The following is an 18,859-nucleotide window of genomic DNA, read 5'->3' as shown; positions in this document are numbered from 1 at the left end:
TTTTTTTTTTATAATTATTATCAATGCATCAATATGTGCATTATTGTAGTGTTGCAGCTGGTAAAAGTGTGGTTTATTTCTATTGTATATAAACTGCTGAGTAGTCTTTAACCATCATAACACATCAGAATTGGTTGGTTATGTTTTGTAGCATTGATCTGAATCTGTAAAGTAAAAGTATCTGAAGTTAAAGACAGCTGTAACTGAGTACAAAGCACATCTTATCTAACTAATCTAATCTAAATTCTTTTTCCGTTCTAGCAAATAGAGAAAAGGTGTCTGAATGTCGCTACAACTCGGGTTTCATTTTTGTAGCCCGGGCCTTTCGGTCTGTCTGTTCTAGTAACATTGTACTCACCAAGAAAAGTGGTAGGATATCACAAAGCAAAGCAGAGACTTAGCAGTTATCTATTGACTTAGAGTTTGGAGACTTTTCCAGGGCTACTAACACATTTCCTGGAAGATATCTTATATCTTAAGCTATATCTTAGGTCGATTTATACCTCTCTTGAGAATTAGAGGAATGTACCAAATGTTTCCGCATGTTCCCACACTTGAACAAACACCACGACAAAGCTGCTGTGAAACTCTCTCAGCCTCGCTCCTCCCGCAGACGCCTGCTCGGATTCGTCTCACGTGTTGCCGTTGAGCTTCCAGTGCCTTCATCTCAAACAGAATGAGAAAAGCTGACCACGGTGAACCCGGTGTCAGGGACATTGTAGCACTGTATTGCAGAGTCAGTAGATACACAGTATCGTTTCTGCTCTCATGGAACCACATGAATCGTCTCTGGCCAGGGACTCTACAATATGATGAAAGAGCAGAAAGTTAGATTCCCACTTTTTATACAAAGCAACTTCTTTCTTTAACATTCAGTCATCTCTGTATTTATTTTGGTTCTGTTGAATTGCCAGTAATTAACATACAAATTACTTTAAACTAAGGTAATCTATTAAACTTTACATTCTGTGCATCTTGTTCCTTTTTGTAAAATTCATTATTCTTGGATTTGAGCTCACATTATAAAGTCTGTGCTGATGCATTAAAAGTGAATGAGGTGAGGTTTTCACTCATTTCTCGTGCTTATTGAAGTATATTTTCCACGGGTGATTGTTCATTCAGATAACTGAATTAAGATCAGTATTCAAACGCTGTGAGAGATAAAGTTTCTTGGTCACTATAAAGAGGGGACGTGAGCTGCTTTGTGAAAGGAACTGAAAATGTTTCACTCGGACCTTCATGTGCATGAAAAAGCTTTCTAGTCCATGTCAGGGGTTATTAATAGCACAGACTACTAATATCAAAGACAAGAGGGCATGTGTTTCCTGTGACATCTTTATATAGACTGTTTGAAAGGATTTTGAGGTTTTTCTGATCGCTGTGAAAGCCGGGATTGGTCGAGCAGTGAGATATTTCTGTGACCTTTTGAGCAGATGGTACCCTGATGTCTGCAGTGTTTTATCACCGCCTGCCTGAGGAAGTTAATCTGACTACAGTAGGATTGTTTTACATTTACAGACCTCTTTAATGAATCAAGCTTTAGCATTTTCAAGTTTGTAATCATGTTTCTACATAGCTTTTTACATGCTTTTTCTTTTGGTTTTCATTACTTCTTATGTCAAACATACTATTGTTGCATTTGAGTGTGTGGTTGTGTGTAAAGGAGCTTTTAAATTTGCAGGTTTCAGCCTTGCAGTTCAAGTCTGCAGTCATTAACGCTTCTCATCTTATATACCATCATGGTATGGATGGTATGGATGTCTCAGAAGGCAAGTGGGGACGGCGGAAATTGAGGTGCATCACAGATAAGATGTGTCAGATTTTGTGTTCTTCATGACATGCAGATTTCATCTTGAGCCCATTTTGAAAACTGGCGCATGTGTTATTTTGCTTCATCATTATCAGCCTAACTGCTGTTTTTTCAATGCAAAGCAATACAGCCTGTATTGACTTGACTTTGACTGCAGCGCCTCTTAACACCACAAGATGGCCCTATAAGCACGAGGGTATCTTTTATCTGTGGCTTGTGGTCAACATTAAATTGTCAGCTGGGGAAAATAACACAAAAATCTCCATTAGGTGAAATTCCCTGAGGTGAAAGTGTTGATAAGCGTTTCTGCCTGTACAGGAAGCTCTTTCTCTCGTATTCTGGTGAATGTGTGGCGCTCGCCGGTGTTTGTGTGGTGCTGTTTGGTACACTCTGTCACAGAAAAAAGGTCAGCTGAAATGTTAATGATGCACACATTTTGTGTACAGTGAGTGCACGAGGCCGGCTGTGCAGTGCGAGCAGGTATCTGTACATCTCAATTGAATTCCTGTCAAAACGCTCCTCGCTCTTCAAGAGTCAACAACCCATTGACAAGGTACATCTAATTCATTTGGCTGGTTTGTTTTGATGACTCACCACTTAGATGTTGTTGCATCTGATTCATCGCTCGTCCCAGCATGTGGTGGAAAATACTCTTCCCGGCAGATAGTGTGGAAAGGCGGTAAACTCAGGGCAACATAGGAGAACAACTTCATTAATTTTAAAGTTTAATACAGGCTCATCCATCCACAGGAATCATTAGTGAGTCAAGTGGAGTTTCATTTAATATTTATATGTAACTGAGGAGAAGGTGAATTTAATCTCATTTGGCAGACTATTAATCATCAGTGACATCGCTTTATTATACCAATTCAGTCTAATACATTAAGTGAACTGATAGCACTTCATGCAGATAGGGGTTAATGACGGTTCAGTTTCTGGTGCCTTAACAGACCCTTGCCCTGTTTTCTTTGGTTTAGCCTATCCTACAACGCCACTCAAAGGAAGACAAAACTGCATGCCAGCGGTGCAAAAAACAGCAGGATGCGCATTTCACATCAGACGAAATGTGCTGTCATGTCACCTGTTTGATTGCAGTGCAGAGTGTGACAGCGACTGGATGTGATGTGATTCATTTTGTCGGAAGTGAAGACAGCCAGCATCGCCTCTGACTCAATCATCAGATGAATTTCAGGAGCAGCAGTGGCAGGCTTGGGAGGATATTTTCACCCACTGGGAATATGGGACCAACTTCTAGACAGATCAAATAGTGGAGCGGGTGCGGTCAAATAAAACCGCATCCTACCCCAGACTCCACATGAAAGACCACCTGCAGCCCAAAATCTGGGCATATCACACTGCACTATTGCAATATTAGAATATTTCCACCCACACTGGGGCGTGAAGTTCTGCTTGGATGCAGAATGATTAACCTCAGGAAAATATGGACTTTTTCATTCAATACAAATGCAGAACACAAACCGCTGCGGCCACACTTGAGAGCTTGTCGCTTCATTTTTGGTCTCTTTTATTTGAACAATAGCACATTTCCTTCAGCGGTTCGTCTCAGGTTGTTTTTCTAAAACCTTTGTCATTTTAGATGTCGAGCTGGTTCGTCAATAGGTAACATTTAAAAAGGGCAGTGTTTCTAACTGACAGCAAAAAGCTCAGGGCCTGCTATAGATGTACACAGTTCAGCTCGCCGATGGCATCCATTCTCCTGAAGGCCTCAGGAATTAAAATATAAGGTTAGCATTTACGCTACTTCCTTGTATTGTCAACAAATCCCATAAGAAGAACAAGACAATGATATTTCTGTGACACTCACTCAAAGCCCATTTATCCGTCCTAAAGACATGTCTTTAGTACTAAAACAAATACTGCTTCAGGAAGCATCCGGGCACTGTAGTTTCTAGCAAACGCAGCTCAAACTGGGGACTATTTTCAGCAGCGGATTAACACACATTTCGTGCACTAGTGAGAACCTACAGCAACAGAAGCAGCAGACCTGTGGGACTGCCTCAAAGAGAACTACAGTGCCCATTTCAATGTGATTGAGGAAGTTGTCACCCAGTCCAACAGTGCGGCAAATTCATGTGTTTTGAATTGACAACACTGGAAGTCTATGGGACAAAGAAATAACCAATATCAGGGTTTAGCTACACAGAAAATACTTGTTAGTAGGATCAATGAATTGTTGGTTTTGTTCTGTTCATGGGGTTTGTTAATAAGTACAAACATAGAATATTTTGCTGTTTTCCTGCTTCCTTGGATGACCTGGGCCTCGGCAACCCGGCCTGACATTACAGACGTCATCAATGGCCTTTTGTGTGATCTTTTGTTCGTCCTGTGTATAAATAAGCTGTGCCCTATCTGCAGCTATCTCACACCAAAAAACCGCTTTGCATGCTGCTGACCCTAAAAGCTTCCCTGGTGTGCCTCAAGCTAATTTTTCACCTCATTAGTCTGGACAGACATAAAAACTGGGACGCTGTGAAGACAAAGCTGGTTTCTGTATACACACTTGCGGGAAGGCACGGGACAATGCGGTGGAGGGAGAGGCCATGTTAACAGGAGAGTTGGTACACTACAGTTCTCAAAGGTGCACTGACTGTGCATTGTGTGACGAGAAAGGGCGGCAATGCATCACAGGGAGCCACGTGCGACTGTGTAGAAATATTTGCTCCGATGTGTGTCGATACCTGATTGGGCGCACGTGCATGGGCTAACCAGGAGGTGAGGGCAGGGTTTGACTTTGATGAATAATGTGGGAAGGTCTGTTTTCTCCAACCCCCCACCTCCCCTCTCCCCTTTCCTTCCTCTCTGTCTTGCAGGCACAGAGGAAGCTTTCTACCGCTTCTCTCTCTTTTCTTTTTTTTTCAAGAAAGCGCCCAAAGAACCTCATCAGCATGCAACATGCATAACCAGCTCACTGCATCCAATCACGTGCACTTACCATACAGAGTGCATGATTGTGAGTGTGTGTGTGTGTGTGTGTGGATAATGTGTGTGTGTGATGAAGGGAGACAGGCACAGACAGGCAGGGAGAATCCCTTTGTGTTCCCTGTGAATCCCCAAGGTCATGTACAGGCGCTCGCGAGCAGATCCGTGACAGGCGCCAAGTGTGAGGTGAGGTGGAGATGATATTCCAGGTCATGGTGTGGAATTAGGATTTTCTACAGCACATTTAGGTTAATGGCAGCAAAGGCAACGCCAGTGTGCTTCTGGCGGGCCAGATGTGTGTTGGATTATTGATCTAAAGTGATGCTTCATCTCCCTTCTCATCAGCAGCATGTTTTGACGCCGTCAACTTTCTCCGCTCAGCATCCCCACATAATCTGCGGGATAATACGAAAGGGTTAACTGCTGAGAGGGGATGAGAGGTGTGAGAGCAGGAGCTCGGCCACAAGTCGATTTCTCCGCGAGATTGCAGTCATGTTTGATACCCAGTTGCCATGGCAACCGGCGACCGCGGTGTACCTGACCTACATATGTGCTGTATGTACACAAACACGTGCTAACCATCTGTCACTGCTGTTTGGTACAGCGGCTTGTGAGGACTCTGAGTGGTTGTTGAATGAGTCTATGGGAGATGACAGGAACAAACAGAGGAGCCGGGAGCCGCTTTCACCATCTCTGAGAAGCTGTCAATGAGTTGTGTCAACAGTGGCTGGAAGTCACATTGAGACGAGCTGCCTTTGTGCGTCCACAATAGGCGCTGTAAACTTATCAGGGTATTATTATAAGTATGTTGACATATAGTTTGTGGAAAGCCGGCAGTGCGTGTAGATTTTTAAACGCCACAAGTAGTTACTAGAAAAATAAACATTGTTAAAAAAGAGGCCTTTGAAGAGTTCAGTGGTTTGGTGCCTGTCTGTAAATTGCTTTTGTGACACCGCAGTAAATTGCACTGTGGAGTCTGCTGATAGATTATCAATAACTGATGGATGAGAGGATGATCGTTAAACTGAAGCCTGAGAAAAGCTCAAGTGTCAGGATTTATGACCAAACAGCAACATGTGATATAGCTGACATGATTGAGAATCATTGAGGATCCATATGTTGTTGTGACACTTAACGTGTGACTTGAAAAGGCTCGGCCGTGGTGTGGCACAGTGGTTCAATAACAGAGGACAAGATGGATGGAATCATTTTTGCTCGTCTTGCTTGTGGCACACAAAATCGCTCTCCGGCTTTGTGAAAGTAGTGAATGTGTTGTGTGCTGATTGGATCTGCCAGACCGCTGCGGAGAGTCTGGTCAGAACCTTTATAGAGAGCGGTTCCAGTAAACAGGCCTTGGTGCAATGAGAGGCTCTTTATTTACTCACTAAGGGCAGATGACCCACATGCAGTGATGGGACTTTTACCAGAATATTGGTCATATACAGGTACTAAATAACATGCACTGCAACTTTTATCACTGGTCAGTCTCCTCAATGCAGCTTCCTTTGAACTGTATTATCTTTCTGCACAGGTTTAACTTACATGCTGCCTCCATAAACATTAATATCAAACAACAATCTATGAACTGTGTGATACTATTATATGTTGAACAATATTATATGTGTTTCTACCATCCTCAGTCCAAACGGGAACATCTTAGGCTACATTATCTTAGCACTCGGGCTAATTGCACTTCTACTTGATAAATGTGATGACAAAACAGAAGACAACTTGCTGAAGCTGAAACTAATGAACACTAACCCGCAGTAGAAACCCTTAAATTAAAAGTTCTCTGTGAGCTTGCCGCTCGCCAAGTTGTTGGTGAGCTGGTCTTATTCATGTCCAGCAAAATTCGGGAAGCAGCGCCTTCTGCTGACTTGCGACTGGCCACTCACTCTCTAGTCTTAAAGCAACAAAAGTCCTTTTTAACAGTCTTTTTCTCTGCTCTCAGATTATTCTTCAAACCAGCAATAACTGATTTGGGCCACTTGGGGCCTGTAGATACAACTTGTGAATCATTTGGAGTTATGTGTCTTATCACCTGATGAATGGAAGTTCAATATTTACTTGCCTTCTAGCTGTGTTTTTGGTCTCTACCAACTCCTGAGGGAAATATCTTGTTATTAATCACCAGCTAGTTGCTAATTTCTGCCTCAGCTGTGGGCTTTAAGAGCTTCACCACTGAAAAAAGCTGCCTGGTGAACAATGCTATGAAAACACTGAGAGTGAACCAAAGCAGTACAGCTGTGGGCCAGAAAACCAAACCAACGAGCATGAAGACGCTTTAATTTTTCTATTGAGCTGCAGAGTCAGGCTGTAATTCTCTGTGGATTCATCACACCAATCGACCCCTTTCACACACACGTGTTCATGCATTGTTAATATATACATATTGATTATAGCCAGTTAAAATGAAACTTTCCTTGGCTGAGCTGCTCACTGTTCTGCATGTGCAACTTGTGAGTGGGGGGGTGAGTAGGAGTGACTTCATGCTCAGGGCTGAAACTTTAAAAACGGTGAAAACAACAGGTATGGCTTCTCTGTATTTCATGTAGCTGTAAGTCTGAAAGAACTCGAGGACCTTCTGCCCTCTTGCTTGGCCCTTTCCTCCTTTTCTCTGCATTTTCTTTTCTTTTTGAAATGTTCCCTCTATCTCCCGGGTGTGCTGCGATCCAAAATAGCTGTTCCCTCTCCTCTTCCTCTTGCTCTTTTCTACTCCTCTCCTCTCCCCTCCATGTTTCATCGATTCTGCCTAGACAGGGCAGGGGACAGTGCTCCCCTGTGGGGCATTCTGGGTAATAAATCTCATTCCTGTCTGCATGTGGAGGCTCATGGGAAGGTTCTGGCCCACTTTTCACCCAGACAAATATATCCACAGAATGGAGGAAAGTGGGCCAAAAAAAAGTAGCAGAGGTGCACCTGAATAAGTGTGTTTGCTGAAAGCCTGCAAGTTCTTTTATCCAAATTCTAGCAGAGCCACCAAGTGAACATTCCCATCCCAATTGCTTCTTATCATAAGTCTGAGGACTTGTTTGCTAAATCACCAAGAAAACGCTCCTTTATTGCTGCACAGGAATGTCAGCTCATGTAAATTAGATATTGTAGAGCACTGGTCTCCAACCTGTTTTCCAGACGTCCCTCTATTGCATGAACTCACCCCTTCAGCATATTTAAAATGTGTTAATTTAATTCAAACTGGATGGAATTTAACACTTTTATATGTAACAATACAAAAGCATATTGTGTAGTCAAGTTGCAGTCATTGTCCAGGTGGCAGAAGCTGGAACCATTTTCTATTACTTTGACTTATTTTTGTTCATCCATTACATTTCTCACTCTATCTTTATCCATTACCTGTATCTATTTCAGCCATTTATTCATTTCTTTTCGCTAACTCTTCAGACGTCTCCATTTGCTTGCTTGCTAATTCTTTTTCATGCAATTAAATCTTCAAAGTCACCCCCTGGCAGTGGCAGAAGAAGTAGCCCCTGGGGTACAAGTACCCCTGGATGAGAAGGGGGCTATGTAAAACAACAATGAATTAAAAGCATTTATTCTTAAACCACTTATTTTAAAAACTGCGAAGTAAGTTTGATAATGATTATAATTATACTGTTTGTTTTCATTTAATCTCATTTTGAATCAGAGAGTGTAATTGAATGTTGGCAATTGTAAATTAAATCCCCCGAGAAAGTTGCAGCACAGTGTAGGGTTTCTTTACATACGCTCGTATATTAACTGTCAATGGCAGCATTGTTGTTTTTTATACTTTTCTGCAACAGTTATGCTGTGTCTTCTGGATTATTCATAATAGCAGATATATAACTTCATGAATAATGAATGGGTTTGATAATGCCAGGCGTTATAAAAGAAAGCCTGGTCATTACAGTGTGAGGCTAACGGCCATATCAAGACGAGAATATGCAATGTGTGACTCACTTCCTTGAAAATATACTTTATTAGTCTGTCTTGCACAATAACATTCTGAGTTTTTTTTTTTACCTCTTTACCCTCTCATTCCTATTCATCATTAAAAACAGGGAAAGTGCAAGCCCAGCGTGTGTCTCCTGGGACAAAATGCATGAAAACACAGGACTGAGATCCACATCTATTAGCAGCTGTTATGCTGAGAATCAGGCCAGGAGAATAAAACCATGTGATGATTGTGTCTTGTCACAGATTTGTGAGAAAACAGGACTGCCTGTGTAGCATTTGCGTGTAAAGCTAACTACCGTCTGCTTCTGTGCAAACTGCGTTGCACTGATTGGAGAGTCAAAGTGGAGATGAACGTGCACTTTTGGAGTGAGACTTGTCACACTTGGTTATGTGAAAGTGGAGGACAGACTGTCCAAAGCTGGAGAAACATGCATCCTTTTTTCCACAGCTGGTTTATGGAAGTAAAAGTAGCAGTACCAAAGTGTAGAAACACTCTATTTTAAGTAAACATCCCGCAGTAGTAAAAGTACATGCATCAAAATATACTTGAACTACTAAATGTTAAAGTCCTTGCCCTTTCATGTATATTATAGTACAGGATTATAATAAAAGATGAGTCTGTTAATGTTTTCATCACTTTCATGTTGTAGCTTGCAAAGATGAACTGCTTTATATACTGCTGGATAGTTTAAACTATAGTAATAGTAATTCATTACTCGATTTCTATGTTGTATTACTAATCTCAATCTGTGATTGAGTAAATAAAGCTGTCAAATAGATGAAGTGTAGTAGAAAGTAAAATATTTCAACAATGCACTACTAATACTCAAGTACAGGTATCTCAAAATTGTACTTGTTGAGTATGTGTCCAGGCGGCACGGTGGGGCAGCAGGTAGTGCGCGTGCCTCACAGCAAGAAGGTCGCCAGGTTCGATCCCCGGGTCGGGCCTTTCTGTGTGAAGTTTGCATGTTCCTCCCACAGACCAAAGACATGCTCATTAGGTTAACTGGTGAGTCTAAATTGTCCTTAGGTGTGAGTGTGAGCGTGAATGGTTGTCTGTCTTGTGTGTTGCACTGGCGACCAGTCCAGGGTGTACCCCGCCTCTCGCCCATTGACAGCTGGGATAGGCTCCAGCCCCCTGCAACCCCAAAAGGGATAGTCGGTATAGAAGATGGATGGATGGCTGAAGTATGTGTCCTTAGTTACATTTGACCAGGAGTAAAGCACAGCAGCTGTAAGAAAAAACAAGTCTGCCTTATGTTTAGAGTAACTGAAGGCTAAGACAAGACAAGATGCCCAAAATGAGATGTAAGTGGATGATAACAGAACTATTTCCCTTCATTTGTGTCATTTATCCAGTGAGTTCAGTCCAGATATCAAATAACTGACACTGTTTGGACAAGACAAAGACAACAGAATCACGAAAATCTGATTTCTGAAACAAGAAAGGCACATTTTCCCCCCGACAGCATGAGCAGCCATAAATGAGCATGGCTGTGGCCTTTGGCTGTAATTGCACACCATCACCTCTGCTATCTCTTCCTCCTGGAGCTGCTTTCATATCTTGTGCAGTTCAGCCACACGCGGCTCTGGGAATCTTCCTGCCTGAATGCGTCACAATAATTAAAAATGGAATTTATGGTCTGGAGAGCAACCGTTTCTGAGGGTTCATTAATTTTTAATGGTTTTCCAGAATGGGATTGGGGGAAATTATGTAAGATAATACATCACACTTTGTAAGTCACACAGCACAAACAATATTGAGTGCCACTTTGTTACTGAGCCTGCTTTGAGTTGTCGCTCCAAATCCACTCATATGGACTGATAACAGGTACATTTTCTTCGGATGTGGTCTAATATCTGTGAACTAACAGACACACCTTATAACAGAAGTGCACTGAGGTATCTGCCATGTCACTTTTAAGAGACACACCGGGTTCAAACTCTCACATGTTTTCATTTTATACACAGTTCATTTCCTCACAGCTGCCAACAGGAGACTTTCTGCTGGCATGAAGTCTACAGACGCAGCGCCGTGCGTGGTGATACACTCTGTGTCAGAAGCTCACACAATTAGCCTGGAAAGCCTTCTCTCTCATCAAAGTGCCCTTTTTTCACTCTTTCAACTCTCTATTTGCAACATGAGCGAGCTATTTTTGACTGCCTCGCTGGTGATGAATACCTCAGAACTGAAAAAAAACCCCAAAACAAATGAAGACAACCTTCTTTGCCTTTTGTGCTTTTACCCTGAGCTGAAGGCGAGCTGCTTGACTTGGCACCGGGATTAATCACATCGACGGGTCTTCTTTCATTTAGCATCTTCTCCTCCATGCTTAGTCACATTGTTTTTCCCACAGTTGTCACTGTTTTCATCCAGAGATGGTTTGACAGTTGAGTAGATATGCCAGCTCACTTGAAAGTACGGTGTGATCAATAGATATCAATGGCTGCCAGTGCTTCTTTGCATGCATGGAGATTTTTTTTTTTTTTTTTTTCTAGATAAATACACAAACATACTCAGACATTTAAACACACTGTATGCACATATAAGCTGCCACAGAGGGAGTATTTTTTTTAAATTCCCTTTTTCGTGCGTCACTATTTGTTGTGGATAAATCCTGCTGGATTCGTCTCGCCTTCTGCCATCGTTACCACATTAAGAGGAAGCTTTTGTTTCACAGCAACAGCACATGCAATCCCGTCGTGCGCTTCTCCCTTTTAAAACACTTGTGAGGGCATGAATGAAAATAAGGCAGTGCTGAGGAGAATACTCTGTGTCATAATGTAATTATTTATTGATTTACTGTTGGAAAAGACTGTATTGATATGCTGTGAAAGGCTGCATACGATAAAAGTATGACATAACACGTATGGACTCAAAGACGCAATTCTATTTCAGCCTTTAAATCACCCATCAGCACCAAAGTATTTCTTTTTCCTTGGAAAGCTGAAGGTTAGACTGCAGTTCCTTGAGTGCGACTCTCGCCCCAGGCTTCAGGCTGTCAGCAGAAATGAATCGATTGTTAAGTCTGACTCTACCGCTCTGATGACAGGAGTCCTGATTGGTCACCACCTGGGGAATATTATTCACAGCTGCTGCTGGGATTGGCTGCCGCCAGCTGTGCTGAAAATGATCAGACTTAAGAATGTTAAATGTGCTTTTCTGTGCACGGAGGCCGGGTGTGTTCCCAGCCTGCAAGGTCACAGACACACGAGCCTCACCGTTTACACGTCTACGTGTTCAATCGCTGCTGCCTAATGAGTTGTACAAATTTAATCATGTAGAAGGTTGTTGGGTTCGCCACCAGGTCCTCATTAGAGTGTGAGACAGACTGGGTCTCATTTCTTCGCTGTCCACCAGCCTCATCAATGAAGACACAAAAGTATACCCCCAATTTTAAAAGGTGGTTATCACGTGTGTTCTCCAGTGGTATGTGTGTCGGCGTTAATCTCATGGGCACGCACAAGCTTTGGATAATTGTGTATTAGTCATGCTGATCTTTTAACTATGTTTGTTGTTCACTTTATTCTGTGCAGGCCTTTCAGTGCTGCGACAGCCATTTTTTGTGCTGTTGTTTCTACGCAGGCGTTTATCTCGAGACGTAGAAATGAACTCGCGTCATGACTTCATTTGTTTAAATCACTGCCTGCAGTAAAAGTTAACTCTGCTCATATAAGTCGTTTTTTTTTCCCCAACCTATATTTCTCAAAATATATTCAGCAAAGTGCTCGACATTAGTTTGCTGAATTGCTTTCATGCTGTTCATGTTTTGTTAAACAAACCCGTCCTCTCCGAGTCTATTCTGACACGTCACGCTGCACGGCGGCGCTGTTTATTTATTCAAGGCTTTGCTAAAAAGGCGACGTTCCTCGGGGAACACAGGCTGCTTGCTGTGTATATGACTGCTTGTTTGCATAAGTGCTTATGTGCATGACTGTGGGTGTCCTGAGAAAGGACATGTGTATTACTCTTTGAAGAATGTGGACTTTTCATGCCAGTGACAGCACTGGTGTGGATGTTTCTTACCTTGACTTCATCAAAGTCAGCATTCTGCAGCATTGTCTCGTCATTTTGCCATTCTAGTTTTCGGCCCTAATTTGTTCCCCTCAGGGCAAAATTCTTGGACACTCCTATTAATCCATCCATCCACGCATCCATCCATCCATTTCTTATCCAGTACTGGGTTGCCGTGGCAACTGGGTGATCAGAGCCACCCAGGCATCCTTTTCCCCAGCATCATTGTTCAGCTCCTCCTGGGGGATCCCAAATGCTCCCAGGCCGCCTGGAGCATGTAGTCCCCCATCGTGTCCAAGGTGTCCTCCCTTCTGTTTGCACCACTGCTCCCAAAGGACAGTCTGGTCCAGCCTTACCACATGCACTGACCACCTTATGTCTGTAGAGGACTGTGAAAAAAGACTAGATTAGGAGCTTTGCTTTGTGGTTCAGTTCTCTCTTCACCGCCATGGGCTCAAAAAACGGCATCATCATCGGCAAAGACAAGAGATTTTAACCCGATATCACAGACCGTCTGACCTGAGGTGCGCCTTGAAATCCTTCCTGCTGATCACAAACATTAGAGAGATAAGCCTCGTCTCAGACTCCACTGCTGTAAACAATGAGGAGTCTAGTTTTCTGCTCTGCTGCATCTTGCCGTGACCTGGAACCTGTACAGGCTTGGCAATGTCCTGCATTATCCTGGTTGCAGAGGCCTGCAGAGGAGCAAATGTGCACAACTTGCAAATGCAATACATTATGTGAAATTAAGAAAGCTGATTGGCTCATCCAGTTTGTAACGCAAAAGAAAAAAAAACACTAATGACGGGACATGACAAAATATCATTCTCAAAATCCATACGAGTACAGAAGAAACAGTCGCACAAGCCCGTGTGAACAGCCTGTGCAAGTTCACCTCTGCCCAGCCCAGAGAAGCGTATCCCAGCCAAGCCCTATTTGCTTCCTCTCGAAGAGCTTAGTGAATCGGCTGTGCACCAGTCTTAACCGGACAAGCAGTTGCCAAACCAACCAGTTGGTCCTCATCCTTGAAATCTTTTTCTAAAACTAAGAATTACACTTCTGATAAAGTATAAATCTCCATTTTTGGCACTTGTTCTGTCACTACCTGACCTCAACATCCTGCCCAAACAGTACTGCACATGTGCGCAGGTCAGGTCGTCTGACCGATGGGTCTAACCCTAAACTCTAACCAATTACATGCTAGGACCACACTTTTACACGCATCGAAAAAAATTTGGCTTCCGGTATGGATTGGACGGTTACATGCTGAGCGAGTGCAGTGACTTGTTTGCCTCATTCAGTTACGCCAAGTAATGGCCTCATCACTGCCCCCCTGAGGCTGGAGAGTAGAAACCCTTAACCTGAGTTTCTGACTTGGAATTGCGGCTGGAATGACCTTTCCATTGCACTTTTCTGCACCGAAGGAATTTTTTCCCAAGTTACAAAGTCCAAAGTACAATGAATTGCAGCATAAACATCTGTGCAATTGTGACAAAACTACTCCCTCCTACAACGGTTGCTACAGACATGATCAGCTGTTCCCCCTGAACCATTTACATTCTCACGATCGTCAGTTTCCTCTTCACATGTGGTCTGTCTGCTGTCCCGGCGGCCTCAGTGAGCTGAGGAAAATGGGTCAGACAGGCACAGTGAAGAGGGACAGAGACCCAGGGACACACAGCTGGCCTCAGCTTGCTGCTCCAACATGCAGATACAGACACATACACACTCCGGCGCTGAGGGAGGAGGCTGCTTAGTGCATCAGGGAAATCAATCATCCAGAAGAATAACACTGAGCTGCAGATGAAGATCTGATGATCCTGAGGGAGGAGCGGTGTGTCTGGGACTGTGTGTGTGTGTGTGTTGGGAGGGAGATGTCCTGTTAAGTACATACACAGCTCTATTTTAGAGAGTGGTGTCTGTTATTGCATGCTCATCTGCTGGATTATCTCTTAATCATCATCATCTTTTGTCACTTAAACTGACAAAATCAATTAAAATCATCTGTTCGATTTTTCAACATGCCCGCAGGCTGCATGTTCATATGGAACATGTGCAGTCAATATTGACCACATTTGATATGACACATATCACAATCACGTCAATCTCCACAGACGTACGTGTTTCCATCACATATGTCCTGGCTGTATTTATAGTAGCTCGTCAGAATCGGCGCCAAGATCAAGCCTGCCAAGGACAGATGGCACTTCCCCTGTAAGCCACAGCTTTTTAATAAAGAGCGTAGCATAAAGAGTACAGACTGAGGGAGAAATGAACAAGGCTGGAAATTATTCCAAGATAAAGAGGAGATATTCAATTTATGCAGCCAAACAACGAAACACTGCAAAGCAGACGAGGAGAAATGTGTCCGTAGATGTTTGAATCACAAATCTTAGCTCAGTGGATCACGCTGAACTGACAAATTCACCTCACTGAGTCCTTTTTTAACCGCGGTTAACTGAATTTCCGATTCCCTGTTTGGATTTCCTGGCAAGTGTGCAGGGCAGAGTATTTTTGGTCTTCTTTTCATAACTGCCAGTTTAGATGTGATCCATCTTTAGCGTTCCAGACTGGGGCATCTCTGACGCTGATGATGATGTAAGACCTTCAGTGGGATACGACTGCCAGGGACGCAGCAGTTTGACATCTCTGCAGAGACCTGGATGCAACCCCAACGCTGCGTTTAAGTTGATGCTAAACGTTTATGTCAGGCTTTCACAAAAATACTTTTAGAGCCCCTAAAATGATTAAAGTGATTTTGTTATTAGCCATTTCTCCAGGCCAGAGCTTCCCTGCTTTCTCCATCACTTCCATTCCTGAAAGCTCATTGTCTTTTGGAGATAAGCGAGAGGCGATTAATGAGGGATAAGTCCCAGAGCAATAATAACAGAGCAGCCCTCAGTGTCAGCGTTGAGCTTCTCCACTGCCTCTGCCCCAAACGCTGCTTATTTGATGTCCATCTCATGTCATCAACTTCCAGGATTTCCGTAATGTTTTGGCAGCCTGTTGAATCAAAGCACAAAAGGCTTATGAAGAGGATTAGGGTGGGATAAATTAAGTTGTAGAGAGCGCACAAAGGAGCGGTATATTTTAACACGAGCACAAAGTCAACAACCAACAGCCATAAACCGCATAGACACAAATATTCACAAAGCAAAGCGAAAAAGAAGAAAACTAAAAAATTACATAATGCAAACTAATAGCAAATAGCATAGTGTTATGCATGAAAATGAAAGCATATATGCTTCCTTATGCTCCTATTCTGTCCTAAACCATCCAAACAACAAATTTCCCATTGCTATAAGTATAGTTGTGACTGATTTAATTATTATTAATTATACAAAGAGAAATATCTCCACTTTACATTGTCTGTAATAAAATGTTTTTAAAAACTGTGCCAGTTTCAGTTCTCATTTTTGTTGTATGTGCTTCTAATTGTTTACTTCTTTACTTTCTCTTTTCTTATTTCTGGACTTGTGCTGCTGCAGCATCTGAATTTCCCCTCTGGGGTTCGATAAAGGATTTCGAGTATGTCACGTCTTGTGAGCCGTTGCATTTCTGCTTTGAACATCCACCAAAGTCGAGCTGAAAAGATGGCTGGTCTTACTAAAAATCTCTTTTAAGTAGGGATATCCCAGGTCGAATCAGGATTGCGGCCCATCCAGGATATACCGTTTCGACTGTATATGACAGTTGACAAAATGCAGGCAAACAAGAAGCATGAGAAGAGAGAGAGAGAGAGGGGCATGATATGCAATACTGGACTCAAACCAGGGATATTGTGGTCGTATGTTGTGCATCTTAACCATGAGTCCACCAGGCTCGATCCAGATACTTTATTGTGGGTATCGGCTATGTGCAGTAAAGCCTGATTAATTTCTTATCCTTTGTTTGTTTGCTTTCAGCACACCAGCTGTCAGAAACTTCCCACCTTGCTCTGCAAAATAAATTGGAATCACACAGTGTTGGATGACGGCACTTGGTAGTGAGCTGATACTCGCTGTTAGCGTTCCTCTCCTGGCATTGATTAAACCGCTAGGAGCTCATCATCGTTCATCAAAAAGAAAAAAAGAGCGAACTGTACAGGGTGACTTAAAGTCCATGTGTCAGAATGGTAATGTATTTCACGTATTGTTCTCTGCAGCATTAGAAAGGAAATGGTAACAGATAACCTTCAGCTTGACTATCATGATATGGAAAAGCCCACCCTGCAAGCTGAGGGTATGGGCTCCACTGCAGCTTCGAAGCAGAAATGTTCAACCTTGATTTTGACCAATTATTTTACTCCTGATATGTCTTGTAGCATAATAAAAAACAACCCACTATGCGTTTTTGCACTTATGCACAATATGTACATCATATACTATTGTATATCTACAGAGTGTACACATTGGTATAATGCAGCTTGTTCAAGTACAGCCATCCTCCTAACACTCATCTCTGCACCCCATTTTTCTCCTCTCTGACTTTTTCTCTCCTTTACATTTCCTTCGTGCCCACTTTCTCAAAGCCATCCATCTTCCCCCTCTATAACTTCCTCTCTCTCTATCACTTTAGCCCAATCAATTCCCCTTTCTTCCCTCCACACTTCACATACTCGTCTTTATAGATGAGGGCGCATTACAAAAACGACTCTCCCCCCTAAGGATCCTTAAGTAGGTCTGACGTAATTGCATGGGAAGAATGACGCAGATGTGTTCATGGGAGTAGGTGGTGCAGTGCCACAGAGAGAAACGGACAGGGGGGGGGGAAGTGGCAAAAGGGGAGCACGAAGGCGGGGAGAAGCGGAGACAAGGAAATGGGAGTGGAAAGGGAGGTGACTGAGAGAGACAGATGAAGAGGGGGAATGTGAGAGGGGACAGATTGATGAATGAATGTTTGTGCATGCCACAGCGAGGCGAATGCCAATTTACTACACCAAGCAAGTGTTTCAAATTGAAGTGATGTTTTAGAAAGAGGCTGGAGGGGGATCCACTCCGATTCAAAGCTCCCCCTTGTTTTCATCTTCAAATCCCTCCTGAGTGGAGTTTGAAGAAGACCAAATAAACTCAACAAATTATTTAACCATTGCCCGAGAGTGATTATTTGCACATTGCCAAAACACTGTGCATTGCACTGTCTTGAAATAATGGCTACAAGTTATATATCTGCAGAGTTACACGTCACTACAACTGGACGACAGGAGCGGCACAGCAATCTCCTACATACTGCAAACTCCTTTTGGCCTCACCTGCCTTTTGTAGAAATGTATGGATGTACATGCTCTATGTTTAATATGGACCACTGTCTGCTCTTATTTTAAAATTATGCCCCTTTTTAACCTGCGATAACTGTTTTTTGGCCACTTGTGGGCAGTAGAAACAAGTTGTAAATGAAACTGACATATCATCCAATGGTTGCTCTCTTTTAGCTCAGTTTTTGGTCTCTACCAACTCCTGAGGGAAACATCTGGCTCTTTAGCTGCTAAATGTTTCACTATGTTCCCCAGCTGGTTGCTGACTGCATCCTGTCTGCCTGTTGGTGCCATCCATGTATCGTACAGCAGCATTTTTAGGCCTTTATCACTGAAAATAGCTGCACAGAGCATCCTATTACTGAGAGTGAACCTGAATAGTAACGAGGGTCAGACAGCTTAACAATGAGCTGCAACATGTAAGCACAGTAAAGCTGAGGGGAGCTGCAGATTCAGCTGATAATTCATGTATCATTGTCATTTGACACACTGCTGCCATACAGGTATGAATTATAGCGGCTTTAAATGTCACCTATGTTGAATTTGCAGCACTAAAAAGGTATCATCAGTTCCATGTGACACCTCCTGCTAAGTTTGTTTGAGACAGCGGGGTGTGATTTCCATAGTGCAGCAATCTGTGGTGAATTACATTTAAATCTGTTCTCTGTTTTCATCAGCATCACTTAAAGCTCAACCAGAGTGAATGAAAAACAAGCCTCTTTCCACAGATAATGACTACAACACACTGGTAGCATCAACAGAGAGCGTGGCTGTGCACATAATGGGATAAATATCCAGGACCGCTGCTAATAATGCTTGAGGACATACCATGTCCTTGTGTGTGTGTGTGTGTGTGTGTGTGTGTGTGTGTGTGTGTGTGTGTGTGTGTGTGTGTGTGTGTGTGTGTGTGTGTGCGTGCATGTCC

The sequence above is a fragment of the Chaetodon trifascialis genome, chromosome 21, assembly GCF_039877785.1.
Source record: "Chaetodon trifascialis isolate fChaTrf1 chromosome 21, fChaTrf1.hap1, whole genome shotgun sequence".
NCBI classification, from domain to species: Eukaryota; Metazoa; Chordata; class Actinopteri; order Chaetodontiformes; family Chaetodontidae; genus Chaetodon; species Chaetodon trifascialis.
This window is presented reverse-complemented; position numbering follows the sequence as displayed.